The following is a 19,398-nucleotide window of genomic DNA, read 5'->3' as shown; positions in this document are numbered from 1 at the left end:
CCTCTGTTTTGTCTGAAGTCTTATGCATTTTTGCCTGCCTCTCACACAGCCACCCTCAGCAGTAACTCAACAGGTCCTTCCCCAGTCTGGCTACTTTTTCCTGCGACTCCTTATGCTTTGGCAATACCTCTTCATACCAAATTCACAGACTCACCCCATAAACTCCCCTAAATCTTCCTTCTGTCACCACTTTTGAAGTCCTGTTGACCATCTCGTCTAACCCTCCTGCGTGTTGAAGGGTGTTGAACTCCACCCAGCTCTTTTTCCATGAAGCTTTGTTGAGCTGAAGAGTATTTGTTAGAAAGTATAAGCAGTCTCTACCTGAAGAATGCAACCAATGGAGAATCCACCGCAGCACTAGGTAAATTGTTTGGGCAAGCAATTAAGCACCATAATTATAGCTTCTTCTTTATGTCTGGCTTAAATTTATTGAGCTCCACTTCCAACCACAGGGTTTTGCTACACTCCTCTCATCTGCATTACTGACCTCCTTAGGCAGATCCTCTCAGAACACAGCCAGGTCTTTGGTGAAATCAAATTAAAACATTTAAATTAAGTATCAATTAAATACACTGTTAAGAACAGACTTCTCTTGATTTACTCGTGTATTTACTCCGAACTCTCTCCAATTTTTCAGCAACCTTTTGTGAAATGGTGGATGCTAGCATATGACCATTTTTTCACGAATGATAACTTAAAATGGAAAGGGTAATACAATGAATAATATCAAAGACAAAAACCATACTGAATTCAGCTGTGGCTGCCTGAGGTTCTGTTATCCTTCCTTCCTTGGAAGCAAGCATTAGTCATCATCTGCTTTTGGAGGTAGAGGATAAGACCAGACTAACTATGATAAATAACATTAAGAGCAAAGAGTGAAATCACACTGAATAAATAAGGAAAACAGCGTGCTCTGGTTCTATCATTAGGACAATCTTAATGCTGTAAATTCAGAAAATTCTAACCATGAAAGAACACACTGCAGCGGAGAAACTGGAATCCACGAATCCCAAGATGAGACCACACTATCTAAAAACATCAGACCAGGAATATCAACAGAAGATAATGCCAGGCTAATGAAATCCTGACAAGGCTTTTTTTTTTTTTAATGTTTTTTTTTTTTTTTTTTTTTTTTAAAGCACATAACGGCTTGGTTTTTGGTGTTGTTTTTTTTTTTTTGCTTTTAATTACAGGATGTCATTCATCTTTGAGAAGCAAAGGTAAAACAGAGGGTTCCAAGTCAATTTAGCCTGATATCAGATAAACAATGGAAGGGTAGAGTACCAATTTGTCTATTCTGAAATTGTTAGTACATTTGTCTCTGAGGCAGGCTGGCTTTCCTGTGATTAGACTGTTACCCAAATAAATCTTCATTTCATTTTCATATTTGTAACACGGACCAAATACTCCTTGGATGTTGATGGGCTTTGCCAAGACTGAAGAATTTGTCCCTGAGTTAATTAAGCTAATGCTATGCAGTGGGTAGAAACAGTGTTTAAGAAAAAACGAGGAACAACAGTCTGTTCTTCCAGACAATCCGCTCTGTTGTCCATCCTACTCCTTCCTAAATCCACTGGCTTGATCTAGATCCATAATGTCCTTAGTATCACCCATGCACAGTTAACCATCAGCCTTAAGGCCATGGGGATGACAAGATACGGGGAGGTCAGTACCTTGTCACTGACACAAGACGCAGCTGGAAGCCCTCCAGTGGTTTCTCTCGGATGCAATTCAGGCAGAGAATCGAGGCTTCTCCTCCGCTGGATAAGCAAAGTTCATCTCTATGGGCTTACAAGAGCTACGTGTAGACAGGCAGATTGCAATCTCCCCATGCTCCCGTCTCTTCCATCCACACAGCAGGACTCAAAGAGAAAAATTCTGGCTTTACTTCATCTTCCAGAGGAGTTTTAAAGACAAGTTCTAGCACTGAACCAAGGAGACATCAGTCCTGATGAAAAAACGTGCCACACATTGCCCCTTCCAGTCACAGGTACAATCCATAACACTCAACATTTCTGCTCTTCTTTTTTTCCCCCTCCTGAAATTTCCAAAAGCAGAACCCAAATGCTCTGCTGAAATACAGTTCTTTGCTTTGTCCTTATCACCTCCACTCCACTAATTATCCAAAAGCAGTAATTGAGGCTGACCAGAGAAATTTGCTCTTTATAAACTCCCAAAGCTGCTTGTTTCTCTTGGCATCGTTCCACTCTGAATGTTAAGTTAATTTATTTCTCCATTTAGGGCCAGTGATCTCTAGCCATGAAGCTTTCCTGCTTCTTGTGGTCTCCAAAAGAGGACATAATGTCAAAATTCTGGTCTCATTAGAGGGCTTTAACCAAACATAGGAAGTACCATAGCTACTTACAAGCTCAGCCCAAGCCCTCTTGGGATGTCTTTCCCATATGGTGCTATTTATCCTCATCAATTTCACATCATATGGGAAATTATGTGATTTGGGGAAATTGTGATCCCTTTTGAACCCCCTTAATTCTCGCTGATCTGCACAACATCTCACAAAGTTTAAGGCCTGTAGCATTAACCAGCCCAAAGAAGCTCCTCCTTCAGACGCTGCCAGTGGCAAACTGACTTGGGTCCTCAAACATCACATCAGCAACCAGGAGAACCAAAAAGCCACGAGAACAGCTCTGAACATTGGGATTACTGGGGGGGGGATGACGTGACCCCAGTCGCTGCTTAGCAGCAGAGAGCTAGCAGGAGTCATTGAGCCCAGTGACCATCTTTTTAAACCTTACACACAAAAACAAACAAACAAACAAACAAACAACAACAACAACAAAAAACACTGATGCACATGGACTCCAATTTCTTGGGGCAGATCTCTCCCTGAGATTAATTTCTTTGCTTGCATACATTTTGCACTGTTTCTGGACATTTGTTCGTGTTTTGCTTTAGTCTTTTACAGCAGCTGTCAGCTGGAGCAAGTTTAAATCTCTCTCTCCCCTAGACCTAGATTTTCTTCCAATTGCTTGGATAGGGCTGGGTTTTGTATCCTCAGCTCAATCCCCTTAAAAAGAAAAAATTAAAAAAAATGAAATCTCTTCTTCAGTTAAACGGGGCTGAAAGCATTCACCAACTTCCTGCTATGGGACATCACTAATGTAATCACAGGAATTAAAGGAGAAAGAAACCTAGTTAGAGCACTGCCTGTGCTGAATTATTCCTCGATTCATATAATCTAGCATCATCTCGCTCTGGCTTTAACAGCTGCAATCAAATTTTCATGGGATCCTTCGGAAGACCGGACTTAAATTCAGCATTTGTCCTGCTTTGAGCAAAGGGTTTGCTCAGATGACCTCCAGAGATCCCTTCCAAAATCAATTATCAACACTTTAAGACCTGAGACTTCCAGCTACGGCTTTATCTGCCCTCAAAAGGGTTTACAGCAATATCGTTCTCAAATACGGACTGAGCCCATTCTTCTAACGAAATAACAAATACTTGGAAAATAACTTCTTTTTCTAACTTCTACAGTATCAATCAGGCGTAACAGGAAGACGGCGAGTCCATAGCAGAGATGGTGGAGATCTGTTAGAGATCTCTGCTACCAATGCTTACTGCAGGTTAAAGGCACCAGACACCAACCCAGCACCACTTTCATCTTACACCAAAATCCTGCTGCTGGGACAACAACAGCATCAACCAAAACCTTACCCTTCTCTAAGCTTCCTTCTTGGTTTGTTTCTCTCATATCAGCCTCAAAGGTGGGAAAGGTAGAAGGGCAAACTAAACATAAAAATCCTTTTTTTTCCCCCAATATAATTGCATTAGTAGTTTTGGGATTAGATGCAGGCTATTTGAATTTGACTGCTGCTGCAAAACACACCCATAAAAACTGATGAGCAAGATCTTCCTTTTACAGCCATGTCACATCCTGGTGTTGGATGACAAACTAGGCTTTAAAAAACTAATAAATTGAACTTGACTGGCCCATGTGCATTGAAACAAAGAGATAGTACTGGCTCCCTGGAGATAGATAGATCTATCTAATCTAATACAACTCTAATGACCGCATTACAATTTCGCCAGAGAGCAGGCTGATTTCTGACTCCTGTGGTATGAGACAATCCCCAGCAACTCCAAACACGATCATATTGGATAAAACGTTAATCCGAGGCCTTAGCTACTTGTGGTCACAACAAACCCCAGGGCAATTGCAACGGAGGAGGTAGACCTGGTGGCCTGCCCAAAATGCTTACTCAAACACAGCAAAGTTTGTGGTTGAACCTTGAGAGCTGAGCCAGGAGGTAGCTCTGAGCCAGGCAAATTTCTTCCAGTTCTTAAGCTTTTCTTCCTGGTAACTCGACCTACACGTTTGTGAGGGGGATGCTGCACTGTCAAAGGAAAGTTTGAGATGGATGTTTGAGAATTTTATGTAGAAAACAAGGAAGGAAATACACTGATAAGGATAGCAAAAGATCAGGCGGAATGACGCAGAGATGTTACTGTGGGGAGTCTCAGACCATGAGCTCCCTTACGCACACAATTTATTTTCAAGATCCTTTGGCAAAAAAGTTGCCTTTATTCTTGCTGTGGCCCTAATCGCTGTCGTGCCTATGGTATAGCTCCATAATTGGGTTCCTACTTCAGCAAGGAGCTGCCAAACACAACAGAGCGTATCCAGCCGGTGCACATGTACTGGAGTCAGATCTACCAAGAAGGTCCCACAGAAGAGCAAAGAAACCAGAACAACACAAAAGATGGCAAGGTTAAAGCTTTTAGAGCAAACCCAGGCAGTTTGGATGCTGATGATGCCTGTAAACAAGAAGGAACCATACGGAACTGGTGTTCAGCTCAGCAGCGAGATATCAACGAGACCCCGGTGGGACCCAACAGGACCGTGGCAGCATATTGACATGGAGCTAATTGTATTAGCTCTGCAGAGAGCCGTGTGTACGGCTCAGCCTGGGGAGAACAGCAGGGACCTGAGCCCAGCAGAGAGGGGGAAACTGATAGTGAACACAGAAACAGAGCAGAGCTTGAGGTGCTAACCCAGCAAGGCTGGAGGGGGTGTAGGTACGCTACTGCTTATGGCAGGTTCTCCGCACTGTGCCCCTCTTATAAACAGCCAGGGGGGCAGGAAGAGCCAGCTGCCACTTCCCTGGAATAACACACAGTTAAAATTTGCAGTCTAAACCCCAAGATGTAGAGGACTTCTGTGAATGGCAGAGGAGCTGCAGCCCAGAACACGGCACAGCAGGGGCCCTGCTCAAGTGGGATGTGAGCGCAGGGCCAACACAGCACTGTCACCTTATTCTGACACACCTCAAAGGGCTGGCAATACGAACCAGAATTTGAAACCATAATGCCCCCCAAAAAATCAATTAATGGGCAGGAACTGTGCTGAGGATCAAAATCTTTAATCCCTCATTCTTTCCCTCCCACCTGATCCACTTAACTTTTCCTCCCCAGACCCCAAGCCGTCCTGGAAGTCACAGCCTGGTGTATAACAAATCCTTGGATGCTTTCTTCTCCTTCCTGAGCACTGCACCAACCTGTGCCTCATTGTTGGCAGCTCAGCCCATGGCACCTTGCAAAGAATCAGGGGAAATAGCCTTTTTCCTATGGAAAATCCTATATCCTAATACACAGAAGAGTGATTGCTACCAGATGGCTGGGAACTGATGCTGCAGAGAGATTGCTAATGGAAGCAAGATACCTGAGTGCCTGGAAACTGCAGGAAAAGAACACACACCCCTTTGTGCAAACAGTCAGAAAAAGACTACATTTCTCTAGGTTCACAACAGGTGATTTGACATTCTCAAGAGACCAGCACCCTAATGTATTCCTACCTCCCTTTTGCAACACAAAGCAAAATTAGAGATTAAAGTGCTTTCTTCTTTAAGAAACTGAAAGCCCACGGTACTCTCAGGAAAGAAAGAGGATCTCTGCTGGTTATCGAGTCCTGCTTTTAGATAAGGCTTGACCTAACACTAGATAAGGCTTGCTGTGCCTTTGTCATTGAAAACCTCCAAAACGGAGAACCGAGGCTGGTAAATTGTTCAGGTGTGCACTATTTTCCCAGCTCTCGAGCTGAATCTCCCAATCCACTCTGTATATGCAGGGCATTTTATTTTGCCATTGGAACAGCAACGTTTGGCTCTGACACTGTTGTAACACCCCAGAGAGTGGTTGCAGGCTGCCATTGGGTCACCGTTGCCTCCTCTCCACCAGGCTAAGCAAACCCAGCTCCCTCAGCCTTCTTGCAGGCCATGTGTGCTAGGACTTTGAGTGTCCTGCAGCCGTCCTCTGGGCTCTCTCCAGCTCTGCAACACCTCACTGCAACTGCAGGACTCGTGATGGGACAGCAGCCTCACCAGCACAGAGCAAAGGGGAGCAATAATGCCTCCAGATCCCTCCTGGGTTCTCCTGAAGTAACCCAGCACACACTTTGCTTTATTTGCTGTCACAGCGTACAGTAGACTCGCATTTGATTTGGCATCCACTGTATCCTCCAGGTTCTTTCATCAGAGGCAGCACACAGCAGAATAGAAGGTGTATTTTGAGATCATGCCTAAGCCAAGGGAGCCCCAGACTGTCCACGGACACATGGCTAGAAGAAGAAGTTATGAAGTGATGTTAGCTACCCCGGGCTATCTGCAGTAAGCACAACGTGCAGCTGTTTGAGCAGACGGCTGCTCAAAGAGGGATGTTCTGGAACCGGGGGAAATGGGCAAAGAGGAACATTAAGAACTGAGGCAAGTGTGTGCTGACACTCCCGAGCACACCAAGATAAAGCTCCCTTGTAGTAGCTCCAGGGCATTAGTTCTGCTCTGAATAGAAACTGGGGACTGAAGACAAGTGGTCGGGATTTAATTTTCAATTCTGCTTTCAAACTCATCAAACTACTGAGGACCATCCTAGTAAGCTATTGCTCTTCCATGTCAGGTCAGTGTCTGCTCACTCAACAACTGCTGTGCCCCGAGCTCTGGGAGATAATTCCCCTGCTGAGCAAACCACAGGGCCAGCAACAAAGCTAACGCAGCCAGGCACCCGTGTTGGCCTCACAGTTTTGCTAAACAAGTGCATCATATCCAAAAAAAGTCATTCCAGTTGCTCCACCACTATCACACCGGTGTCTTCTCATTTTGATGAACCACTTCAGCCCTTTGTTTCCTTCCCCAGCAATCGGTACCAAGCCTTGTGCCAAAGAGCTTGCAGTCGAGGGTGGTTCCCCAGGTGTGACATGGATGAGGTGGATCGTGAGCACGGGGAATTTTTGGAGGAAAGGAGGAATCAAACTTCTAATAAACCCGGAGCTGCCGTTACGCTGCTGTGTTTCAGCCAAGGCTGATGGCCACTTGGGTTCTGTTTTCGGATGCTGCTGGGGCAGCTGGGCAGTGCACACAGCTCAGCTAATTCAACATCCTCCAGCAGTTGCTCCTGCGAGCTTGCAGGTCTAAAGCAAGGCAGGTTCCCCCACCAGTAAGTGGTCGCGAGGCATTTCAGCACGCCTTCGCTGTGTAAAGCACGTATTTCTCTTTCAAAGTAACGTGGTTGCCAACACCTTAACCATTCCCCAAGGACCTCCAACCCCACTAGCCCCTCTAAGTGCTTCATTACCTCCCGCAGACTCCTGCAGAGCTCGCATCCCAAGTGAGCCGTATGAGCGAGGCTCTGTCAGCTAAAGAAAGCACACGGAGCTGCAGGAGACCAGAATCTGCAAATCAGGGCTAATGGCTTATCTATCACCACTCGTAGTGCCTATGAGTCCGGTCTCTTGCACTGCAAAATATCCAGGACAAAAAGGAAGACAGCAACAAGAAACCACCTCTGAGATTAAAACTATTTCAGGTTTCTTTTCATGACATCTCACGGGAGGGAAGACTCCTTCCCTTCTTGATGGACTCTTTAAGGTGCTATGGGGACCAGCCAAATAATGTAACTGAGGTACCTGAGCTGTGTGCACATCCCCAAAGCTTTCTTGTTTTTGAGTTAGAAACTGCTGCCTCAAGTTATAAAAACACCATGTTTTGAAATTGTATTGATATGTTCTTGGCACTGAAAAAAAAATAAATAAATAAATAAATAAATAAAACTGCAAAGGCAACCAGTAAGGAAACTTGAGCTGCCCTTTGTTTCTGCAGGACTTAAAACACTAAGGGGAAAACCTAAGCAACAAAGTAAATTGATCTGTGGAAAGATGCAGTCTGTTAGGACTGGTACACGATCTGTGTTTTGAAGCTAGCTTGAGTATATGAAGGCATAACCAGTGCTCCGAAGCTCCTAGGCTGCTGCCATCAGGTTCCTGGAGATGGCCCTGCTGGAGACATCCCCCTGAGGAATCACGTCCAATGCACATCCCTCCTTAAAGCAAGCAGCCACCAGGGACCAGCTTCACCTGCTCTCCGCACACAAGCACAGCCAGCTTCTCCTCTGCAGTCCACTCTAAATTCTATCACCCTCCCAATTTCCAGTTGAAGCTATGACCCAAAGGCTCTAGATGATAGAAGAAGGTTATTTAATCCTGCAGAGAACACACATGCATGCACACAGACATGTGTACACATGTGCACATCACTTCTTTTCTTTTCTTTTTTCTCCCCCCCCAGTGCTACATCATTTGCTCAGGAAAGTGGGAAAGGAGAGAAACCAACAGTTGCTCACATGGATCAACACTTCCAGGCTCTCTCTTTTGCAGCTCATCTCACTCATACTTGTGGTTTTAACATGTGATTCGCATTAGGCCCCTCTGCTCGCCATTTGATGGTTCTGCTAAACAGATGTGAATTTGTTTAGTCACAGAGCCTGCTCCTTACACTGCCTCTTTGTAAAACAGATGGGCTTTTTTTTTTTTTTCCTGTTCAGCAATATTCAGATAATGATCACAACCCATGCACAGGTTTGCTTGATGATTCTGGACGACAAGGCACAACACGTGAGCACGGACATGATCTCACTGGAGCCCTCTCCAGCAGCCAGGACACCGCAGGACACCATGGTACTGATGGACAACACCAAACCCTAACACCAGCAACATCTCGAGAAGACCCCATAGATCTCCGAGTCCCACAACTTGAGGAAATCGAGTGATGTACAACGAACCTAGAAGGGTCCAGAAGACACAGCTCCACCAGCCGCCCACCTCAAAGGACGTCCCCCCACGTGAAAGCTCTGGTGGAAGAGAGAGCTGAAGGGCGAGCTCCTGCAACGTTCATGGGGACATGAAACCAGGCGCATCTCCTGGGACTCCTCAGCATGGGGAAATAGCCTGGAAAAGCTCTTCGCTCCCTGTGTGGGCATTCTTCTCTCTGCTCTGAGAGTGCCTTTGGCAATGGATGAAGCAGAACTGCACAAAGGCCCTCTCAGAGCAGAATAAGGCTGCCCACATGAGAAGTGCGCTCGGAATAGCTATTGCACTTTAAATTCACACCCTGGCTTTGTTTCACAATACTCCCCCTGTGCAGAAAGGCCCTAGGCTTCAGATTCAATTTCAGCCCGTATTATCGATAGCTGAGGACTGCTTCCATCTGAAGGCAGGACGTAGCCTATATGAGAAGTATGATGAGAGGGGAGAGGGATGAAATCCACAATTCCTCTGTGCTGTCCTGTACGTGGACGTGCCTCTGTACTGCTTTAATAACCGAACGCTGATGACTTCATCCCAGCAAATGGCCCTGCTCTGGGGGTAAATGATCTCTGCTTCACCACAGAAACCAAGCACAGGATGTGTATCCATGGCACACACAAATGTCATGCCCCCACCTGTGCAAGGATCTAATTCCTTTCCAAAAGCTGCAGTCCTGCCCCTCAGTCACCGCTCTGCCCTCCGTGCATTGCCCACCTGTTACGACGATGACCTCAGTTTCTACAAGAAGCTACTTAGGACGTGTATAAACTTGCCTCGGGGGGGAAAAAAAGAATAAAAAGAAAAAGCTGTAAACATGGTCATATTAAAATTTGGGTTATCTGCAGAAGGAGACTCCAGGTTTCAGAAGGGAAGCAGAAGGGCAGTTCTCTGCCTGAAAGGCACCCGGGACACAGCCACTAACAGCCCTCCCTCTGGGCCCTAACACTCAACATTTACAAGAGCAAAAAGTATACGTGCCTTTATTTTTTGTGTGACGGGCTTACAATAAAGCACATTAAAAGGCCAGAAGATATTAGGCAGTAAAATTTCCCTACAAGAGAAGACCGGTGCTGAGAAGGACAGCTGAGTCCTTGCAGGAGGACAGGCACTTCAACTACAAAGCACCTCATGAGGTGCAATTTTCCTTCCTGTTAATGATCCAAATATTCCGCCTATGGATCATACGGCAGCATTTCACTTTTGTGCATCTTAAGAAAAAAACAACAAAGTGAACCGCTGTGAAAGAGAGACTTTCATAAGCATAAAGCAAATTTATGTGTCCAATTCCCAGGGGCTGGTTTCCTAACCTTCATTATGAGCCCTCAATAACTTTCTCTGAGAAACAAAACAATGCGCTCGTCTTACTCCATTCAAGCAAAACCAAATTCCCCCAGTTTCGCCCCACCTGCTCCCCAGCCCCGGGGCTGGTGCTCTGGCTGGGACAGGACCGATGCTGCACCGAGGCAGAGCGTGGCATCCTCCGAGATGCAACCCAGCCACCTCCTGCGTCCTCCCTTCCTCGTCACCACCTCCTTTCCTACATGCTGGAGAGAAGTTTTAGCCCTTTCCTTATGACACTTGGAGCTACGAGCTGAGAAGAGCTCTGCAAGAGCCGTCCTGCCATACATATAGAGCTGAAAAGCATCTGAAAAGCAAAGGATGGATACGCACGTTCTCAGTGCGGGGTAAAGCTAATGGGGAGCGGAGCTATCCCAGCTGGCGAAGGCTCATGATGGATAGCAGTGAGATGTTCTGAAGAAAATTAAGAAAACATTTTGAACGCCCTCCTAAAAGGGAACAAATAGGTCCAACACTCCAACAGAAGGGGATTTTTTTTGCATCTCTGAGTGATAGTGCTTCGTTTTTATGGCCTGCGGCTGCTTGGAAAATTCAAAGCTATTTCTCTGAAGAATTCACTTGGACAAGCTTTATGGCTTTGATCAGTTAACTATTTTTTAATGCTAATCTACCCCAGTGATATTTGTCCTCCTTTTCCCCATGTGCACAGAAGCACAGATGCAGACAAATACTACACAAAAGCAAACATTACCCAGATGAACAGACAGGAACAATCACATCCAGAGCCAATAACCCCACACCAACTGGGTTCTGTCTTATTCTTTTCTCATCTAGCAGCCCAAGATCCTTTTGTCCAATATGACCTGCTAATGGAAATTTGGGAATCAAATTTGGTGGCCAGCAGGCATAATGTATGTGTGGTGATCTGGCCACAACTATTCTTGCTCAAGTTAAAAATTAAAAATTGTATCGCCTGAAAGCTGCAACGAGACACGTGGCTGAAAGGCCTTGCTTCAGTAACAGCCTGCAAGCAGCCCAAGTGAAGCCCCATCCTCCAGATGAACAAATAAAGGTGCAGATATAAGGATCTTCTTAATTGTATGGAGCAAAGATATAAACTGCACCAGGAACAGGACTGGAGCTACGGGGCACCCAGCATCCTCCTGGGACTGCTCTGACCTTCCTTGCAGACTCAGGCTCACCCCCTGAGCACGATGCTTAGCAAATCCCCATTTACAGTCTCAGCATACGAGCTTGCCTTCCTATTTAAAGCACCGAATACTGGAGATTGGTCAAACTGTGTACCAGGAACACGCCGAGTACACACGCTCATGCACAATTACTTGCCCCATCAGTTGTATCCCTGTGGCCTCCTATGCCATGCAGAGCAGCCTTTACACCTAGAAAAGCAGGGTAAGGAACAGTCCCTGCTCTGCAGTACCTCTGCTCCTCAAGTTGCTATCTAACTTTGCTTTTTGTCTTTGGGTAACAGATTCAGGCAGTATTTCCTGTGGCAGAGAATTACACAGGCTGATTACCCTCTGCGGAAAAGTGAAAAAATCCTGGAAGCAATTTTCTGTCTCAATTGTTCCCAGAGCACAGGAACAATCTCTTCGCCCTCTTCCTATTTTCTGCTCAGTGCCGTCCAGGCTCGGCGTGCAGAATTCATCACGCTGCTGCCTCAGGTCCGGGTCCTGCAAACACTTACCCAGGTGAAACTTTGCACATGAGCAGTCCTAAAGACTTCCACTTGCATCAGCCTTGAACTTGGCCGCAAAGTCTTTAGAAGTGATAAAGGATGGATGGAGGTAGGTGTGAAACTCAAAGTATTCAAGAAATGTTCAATCCTAGGTAGGACCAGGCTTACCTCCACAGCATGACACAGATGAGCAAAACATTTGTGACAGCCATTTCTTAACCCAGCACTTTTAAAATTCATGAGTACATTTTTAAAGACAGTCATGGAAGAGCAGCTTGAACTGAGAACCATGAATCTCAGGTAGAGCTCATAGGAAGGAGGAGCATTTTCTCAAACAAAAAAAATTATTACCATGAAAAAAAAAAACACAACAACTACAAAACCAACCTGAGTTTTTTTAAACCAACTAAACTAAAAAAACACCCTACGCACCCCAGGAGGCAGCACGATGCTCTGCTCTGCTCCAGCACCCAGGTGCCTCAGGGAGTCCCAGGCTTCACGACCTGATGAGCTGAAATTTGGCAAAAGATGGTCCCACAAGACGGGGAGAGGACCAGGGACTGAGCACCAATGTGCACCTCTCCAGGCATGCTGCAGCAGGGGCTCCAAGCATGTATTTTTTAGCATTTTGACAACAAATACATTCTGTACATGTACACACCCACACTCTGAATGATTCAATCAAAACCTTATTGTCCAGCCAGAAGTGTTTTGATAGAAAACACTCGATTTGCCCTCATCAATTGGGCTTAAGCATCAGTCAAAATATTTTCTTGAATTGACACCGCTGGTCCTAGAGCAGAAGAACAAGCTCTTTGGATAATTTGCCTCCGAAGGCCGGTACTGACCTTTCAGTTGCATTATTCTTTTTTTCTTTAAATAAAGCTAACTTTTAAAAGATTGCTACTTTTCTGCTGATGCTGCTGGGAGAGGGGGAGCAAACAGGGCTGCGTGCCCGCCACACAATCTCATGGCCAATCTTAATATCACTTAATTTTCAGATGAGGAATTTGGTAGTAAACAACCTTTTCATTGTAACACAAACATTTTTAATTTCATGCCCTGCTAATCATACATCTGTTAGAGTTCCTTCTCCATCCATTGCTGTAACGATAATAAAAGAAAAATCATCACGCTAAGAACGTGGTTTGTCTGAAACGAAAATTGAATAATAATCGATTTTCCTCAGCGGGATGAGGGAAGGCAGCGAGCAGCACAGCTCGCCCAGTGAAGCTGACAGAGGTGTGGTTTTGGAAGTGACACCTTCACATTCGTCCTGCCGGTGGCTCCCAGAGCCACCACCCTCGGAGGTGGCAGCCCCGCTGCCCCCCGGCGGGGTGGATCGCAGCAGCCCCGTTTCACGAGCACTTTGTCACCATCGCTGTTTGTGTAAGAGCCTTTTCTGAACTGCTGATACATCATTTTTGCCTTTTTAAGGCTCCTCCTATTCCCATAGCCGTGCCAGGCCAACTCCAGATGAGAAATGCTGTGCTTGTAGCAGCCACACAGTAAATAAGTGACAGGAATCCACCTGATGCCCCGGGCAAGGCGACCCAAAGACATGGGCAGAGGTACGGGGCTCTGCTACATCCAAGATGCCTGCCCAGGCTCCAGTCCTCATATCAGCACCCCGTAAGCCTCTCCTTCCAGAGGCTGTCCTCTAAAGCACTGTTATCTACATCAGCTCCCCCTCATCTTCATGGAGAAGCGCAGCAGTTTGAGTAATCCAGCTCTAAGGAGGCTCCCCGGGGTTAACTAGTACCAATTAATTACTCCCATTTTGCAGATAAGCAAACAAAGGAACACAAGAGAGCACTGAGCGCCCCGATCTACATTTACAGAGCAGAGTTCAAAGCACACACACGCTGACCTGGCTCATGGGTCAGAGTACCCAAAGCCCTGGGGAGAGGAACTTGGGATCCCCGGCCCCTGCCTCCTCCTGCAGCAGCAGCAGCACCAGCCTGCCCCGCACAGCCACCACTGCAGGGCACAAAACCCATGAGGCCAAGCAGGATTTCACTTGGCCCTTCATGCTGAAGCTATATATATGTAATAAATCCATATACGTCAGGCAGAGATCCCCAGGCTGGTGTTGGGAAAGGCACTGCGAACCCCAAAGCAAGGCTCGCTCTGCTCACCCACAGTATTTTATTTCATTCTCCACTGCCACCCTCCCCATGCACGTTACAGCCGCACATCAAAATCAGAGCATCCCAGCCACAGCAGGCTCGGGGCAAAGACTGGGGGAACACGGTGAAGGTGATCCTAACCAGCCTCTGCCACCTGTAAGGCAAGGTGACCACGATCAGCATCAGGACAGGCACTGATACCTCCCGTCTGCAAAATGCAAAAGTGTTCAGCTCCAGGCTTTTCAGACCTCTAATCAAAGTGCATGCAGTCAAACACCGCTACCAGAATTACCAGCCTAAAGGGAGGGGAAGGAATAAAAAAAGACTTTGTTGAGCAAAAGTACTCCGAGACACATTTGATGTAATAGTCATATGATTAACAAACTGTCATATCAAAGTTTTCTGCAAAGTAGGAACACTCTGACAGTTCATATTTTAAAAACTGACATTTTGATTCATTACTGTAAATAGCACTCTGTATTAAATATTGTGACAAGGCATACAGTGTATTTTTTGAGCTCTGTAACATTTAGGAAGTACTGGATTATTTTTTTTAAAAAAACACGTATAATATCAAAAGCAGTTAAAGCAGAACTCCAAGACGGCTTGTAGAGGAGAGGATCGTTATTTCTGAAACAACCCACTTCTTCGCCGTCATCCTGAGCACTGCTGGGAACTTTGGCCCACAAGGATCTTAATGTACTGTTTGCATAATAAAACAGGGAATTGTCTCACGGAACAGAAGAGCTATAAGGAAAGTGGCTACATTAAATAAGGTAAAATTACTCAGCAGCACATCGTCTTGGAGCTGGCGTAAGGGGAAGAACGCTAAAAGGTGCTGAATTGCCACTCAGGATATCTGAGAGTGCAGGATCGCAATCAAAATAAACAAAGTGACGTCCAGATGAGTGCCCACATGGGCATCTTGCTTATCCCTCAGTCTCCAACCATGTTTTGCCCATTGCAGACAGAGGTGAGAGGGGAAGGTGGCCCAGAGGGAGCTGTCGAGGACATTTTCTTGCATGGGACTGCAGGAGAGCAACCCGAGCTGTAGGGATGCTGCGAGCCACCAGCACTGCCCTGCCAAACCAGCCCATTTCATACCTTTCCTCCCACCCCCTGAGCCTCTCTCAGCTCATGGGGCCCTTCCCTGACTCAGCAGCAGGACAGCAACCAGGACCGGGCCCATGAGCAATGCAAATGGTTTGCATTTCCTCAAAAGCTGTGCACATGACAGAGAAATTAAAAATAAAGCCCAGGCTAGCAAAGAAAGGCCTGACAAAGCAGCAGGAGAAAACCCGAGGCTGCCTAGCCTGTTTGCAAGATGCTCAGGTGTTATTAGGACCGCAGTCAAGGGCTTTAGGAAGAAAAATGGTTCCCATTACCATTACTTACAGCCAGCTGCAAGTGGAGCTCTGGGCTCAGTCTGCTGTGAGAGAATGGATATGCTGCCACAGACACGAGCAGCGAGCCCGGCCCGGGACACGGTGAGGCAGTCACGCACCCTGAAGATGGATCACAATGCTATTTCCACGTGGGGGCTGATCCAACACCGCCTGCGTTTCCCTAGGAGCAGCTACATACCGCTCATATGCTGGAAATCTTGTGGATGGGTTTGCATGCCAGCAAGTGTGGTAGTAGTAGTGGTCTAGCCAGACATCCAAAGCATATTGGCACCGCTATAATTTGTCCATTCACCAATATGTTTTCCTAAAAACGCCCATATGCTTTTCCTGCAGTTCCCATATGCTTTTGCGAAGGGAAACAAAAACATTTTGTTAGTTGCGAGCGATTGATCGCTGCATATTTCACAGAAGTCAAATAGAAAAACAACAACAAAAAAGCAGTCAGCTGCTTCCCCCTCCCTTTCCTCCCTGCTCACGGAGGGAACTGTGAAGAGCAGGAAAAATTCAGCCCACAGCAAAATACACACACACGGCTCATTTTTTGCACTGCAAGATATTCTAGGAATTACAGGAGGAATCTTCATTAAAAACAAGCTATCAAAGATCTGGCAGCCGGTGGCATTCCAGGCAGTAATTCAGTGTTGGGTGTTTGTCTACGTCTCCAGTGCTAGCTCGGGTCCTCAGGAAGGAGCAGCGCCCGTCGGGTAACGCAGCCCACAGGAATCCAGGCTCCTGGAGAAGCACGTCAACCACGCCTGGGGGATGCTGCCACAAAGAGGTTACAGCCTTCCTGATGTGCAGGGACAGCTAATTTGATGCCAAATCTATCACAGAAATCCCCCGCCGTGTGCAAGGCTTCCTAGGAAGGCATGGAGCTGCTGCTACAGATCCCAAAGCAGCGAGTGCGTGCGTGGAGCGGGCAGACAGCTGGGTTCAGCCGGGAGCACGAGTGTGGGTGTGCAAGTTTGTGGGTGTTGGACCATGTGGGAACCGTGGCTTTTAAGTCAGAGACTCATTAAGAAATGTGGCAGACCCAGAGCCAACGTTCAAAGAGGAGCAGCGTGAAACATTTCTCTGGAGAAAGATTAGTGCATGTCCTTCTTTACACATATAAAATTAAAGAGAGAAGCATAATATGGACAAATCAATTAACTTCTGAAAAGCCAAGGGCACCGAACGTAACAGCAGAGGAGATGGGAAGAGCTTTGTTACAGGGACACTGAAGCAGTGCACAGCCTTTCTTCCTTGGAAAAGAAATTCAGCTACTGCTGCACAAAGTCCCAATTCCAGCCCTGTGTTCCTCCAGTAATGTTCCAGTAACTGGAGTTACTCCACTGTTGCTGGAGTTTGAGGCTGACTTTCTGCACGGGACACCCCCAGCTGCACGCACCCTCCTGCCAGCACGAGGACTTTCAGTGGTGCAGTCCGATGTTCTCCAGTTCTGCAGCAAATGTAACCAGAAACGTTCTCCCCAAAGTTTGGGTTTCCTTACCAAGATCTAACCTCACGCAAATGGCCTAATGAGAGACCAGGTACAATAAGGCAAGAGCCCAATTTTCCCACCAGAAAAAAAAAAAAAAAAGCTGAAAAAACAGTCAAGAGAAGAGAAATCTATCTCTTACACAAGGCTCACAGTAAAAAATAATAAATTTGTCAGAGACAGCTTGCTTGGCAAGACACATTTTATGATACGCTTTTGTCCTGAGAGGAGCTGTGAGCACCTGAACATCTGACTTCCCAATTCACAAATATATTGGATGCTGTTGCTTAAGCTTTCAACAGAGAGCAAAAAAATACCATCTCATTTAGTCAACAGTCTACAAGGGTGGGCTTCTCCCTAGGTTTCATATTTACAGCAACACTTTGGGACAGTCTATTAGGCTTAGCCAGGAAAGCTGCCACGGAAGGAGCGAGACGAAGAGAAGTGCTGCCATTAATCTTTGATAACCCAGCAAATGGGAAGACCAGGCCTTGAACCAAATTCTACTCTCTTGCTATTAATCTCCTGTCCTCTACTTATTAATCCCTTGTCTGTCTTTCTCCTTCAACATTTATTAATGCCCCCAACTGTTTGCAGTAAACAGGGCGCTGAAACCTCATCTCTAGCCAGCCATAATTCACCAGACAGAAAGAAAAGCAACAGAAAAACAAGAGGGTAAAAAGGAGGAAAGGAAGGATGTGGATTGCCTTACTGAAGTGGCAGGATGAGTGCACTTCTACTCAGTGACACGGGAGGGTAAAGAAACTCTCCCAGAATCTGCATGCCACACAGACATCTCACAGATCTCAAGCCAGATCTGCATCGAGACAAATGAAGTAGCTCCTCTAGTCAAAACAGGGTCGCTGGGTGTAGTGGCCTGTGTCCAGCAGCAGCCTCTGACACGAAAATAACCCCACAGCTATCCAGAGCATGAAGGCCAGTGCTGTATATACAGCACAATTAAAAGGGATGACGAGGCCAAAGCTACCAGCCAACCCCATCCATTTATTATCCCCTTCTCCATGGGGCTGCTCGCTGCTTTCCCCCACAGCTGCCATCACCCTGTAGCATCTTTAACACCTCTTTCACCTCCTGGGATGTTTCAGCTGACGGAGGCCTGAGGACAGACCCACCGCCCTGACACTGCTCCTTTTTAGCAACCTCCCCTGAGGGCTCCCCCTCACGATTCAGTCATCGTGGGCCCAGACCTGGGCCCAGAAATAATAAAAACCACGTTGAGTCTCCTGGGGTGCCCTGGCCTCCAGCACCACGGGCTGTGGAGAAACACCTTCATTTGCTGCAGGACCAAAGGACACCTTGCAAAGCCGCCCTGGGGCCTGCAGGCCCTGCCCAGACTCGGCTGTCGGCCAAAGCCCCACGAGCTGATGCGCTCCTCACCTGGAAGCCAGGCAGCCCCCTCAGGCCCCGGGACAGACGTAGGGACAAGGCTCTTCTGAGGCACCTCTGCGGATGGAAACGGAAAGGGCAGCATTAACCTTCGTGCTCACAGTGACAACAGAAAGTAAATCAAGCTGGCCGTGACACCTCACGGAGAAAACAGCCCTAAAAGGGCCTGTAGGCCCGCTACCTTCCCTCGCGGAGCAGCTCATGGCTATTTTTCCTCTGATCCAGCTCCCGTGTCAGCCTGGCCCTGCTTTGCTCCATGTAAGGGCTTTTCACACGTCGGCAGGGCAGATTAAATCTGAACGAGAGCCTCAGAGCGACGGAGGTTTATTGGAGAGAGGAGCTGCTTGTTTTAAATCAACGCGGAGCTGGTGAAAGGCACTGACGTAAGGGCTCTAGGTAACAAAGCCTCTTTCAAAGCCCGACCAGACACCCTCCTGCCTCTCATGCTTAAAGGGCCTCTTCTTCCCCAGCCTCCTTCTCCGTGAGGGCTGCACTGAGTCACCCTGCGGCGCCGGGTAGGCATGTGAGCACCCAGAAGTAGGGAGATGGGATGCGCTCCCCATGCAGCACTTGGGGAAAAAAAAACAAGTGGCAGGGTGGGACGGTCCCAGCCCCATCTCCACCTCCAGCCCTGGCTTCCTTTGGATGTCTCCAAAGGTGCCTAGCAAAAAAAAAAAAAAACAACACTAAAAGTCGGGTTTTTGAAGTAACCACAGGCTGCCTTTAACCAGCAGCTTTTCATACCAACAGCTTATTGATATCTGAGCCTCCTCTTGTGTTTTCCATTTCCTTTCATCTCAGTACCGGGGAAGAAATAAGCAGGCACAAAATACCAGCGAGGATCGGTGCGAGGCCCCACACCCCTTCACCTGCCCCTTCCCACCCCATCG

The 19,398-nt window shown here is 47.0% G+C and overlaps 1 protein-coding gene across 29 annotated transcripts in view; it reads right to left on the bottom strand.

Moving 5' to 3' along the window:
• Positions 1-19,398, bottom strand: part of LPP (LIM domain containing preferred translocation partner in lipoma) — a 381,390-nt gene that overhangs the window by 221,333 nt on the left and 140,659 nt on the right. For 22 of the 29 annotated variants that reach the window (XM_038183924.1, XM_038183916.1, XM_072042607.1 and 19 more), the window contains one exon: positions 18,500-18,565. The exons of 5 other annotated variants lie outside the window; for them this stretch is intronic. The gene's annotated coding sequence lies outside the window, so the exon portion shown is untranslated. Of the gene's footprint in view, positions 1-18,499; positions 18,566-18,689; positions 19,170-19,252; positions 19,392-19,398 lie in introns of those variants that run through there. 2 more of the 29 variants (XM_038183928.2, XM_027464286.3) reach the window with 2 other exon arrangements.

This window comes from Anas platyrhynchos, chromosome 9 (genome assembly GCF_047663525.1).
Source record: "Anas platyrhynchos isolate ZD024472 breed Pekin duck chromosome 9, IASCAAS_PekinDuck_T2T, whole genome shotgun sequence".
In the NCBI taxonomy this organism is placed as follows: domain Eukaryota; kingdom Metazoa; phylum Chordata; class Aves; order Anseriformes; family Anatidae; genus Anas; species Anas platyrhynchos.
The sequence above is the reverse complement of the archived record's forward strand: the minus strand, read 5'-3'. Positions and strand labels throughout refer to the sequence as shown.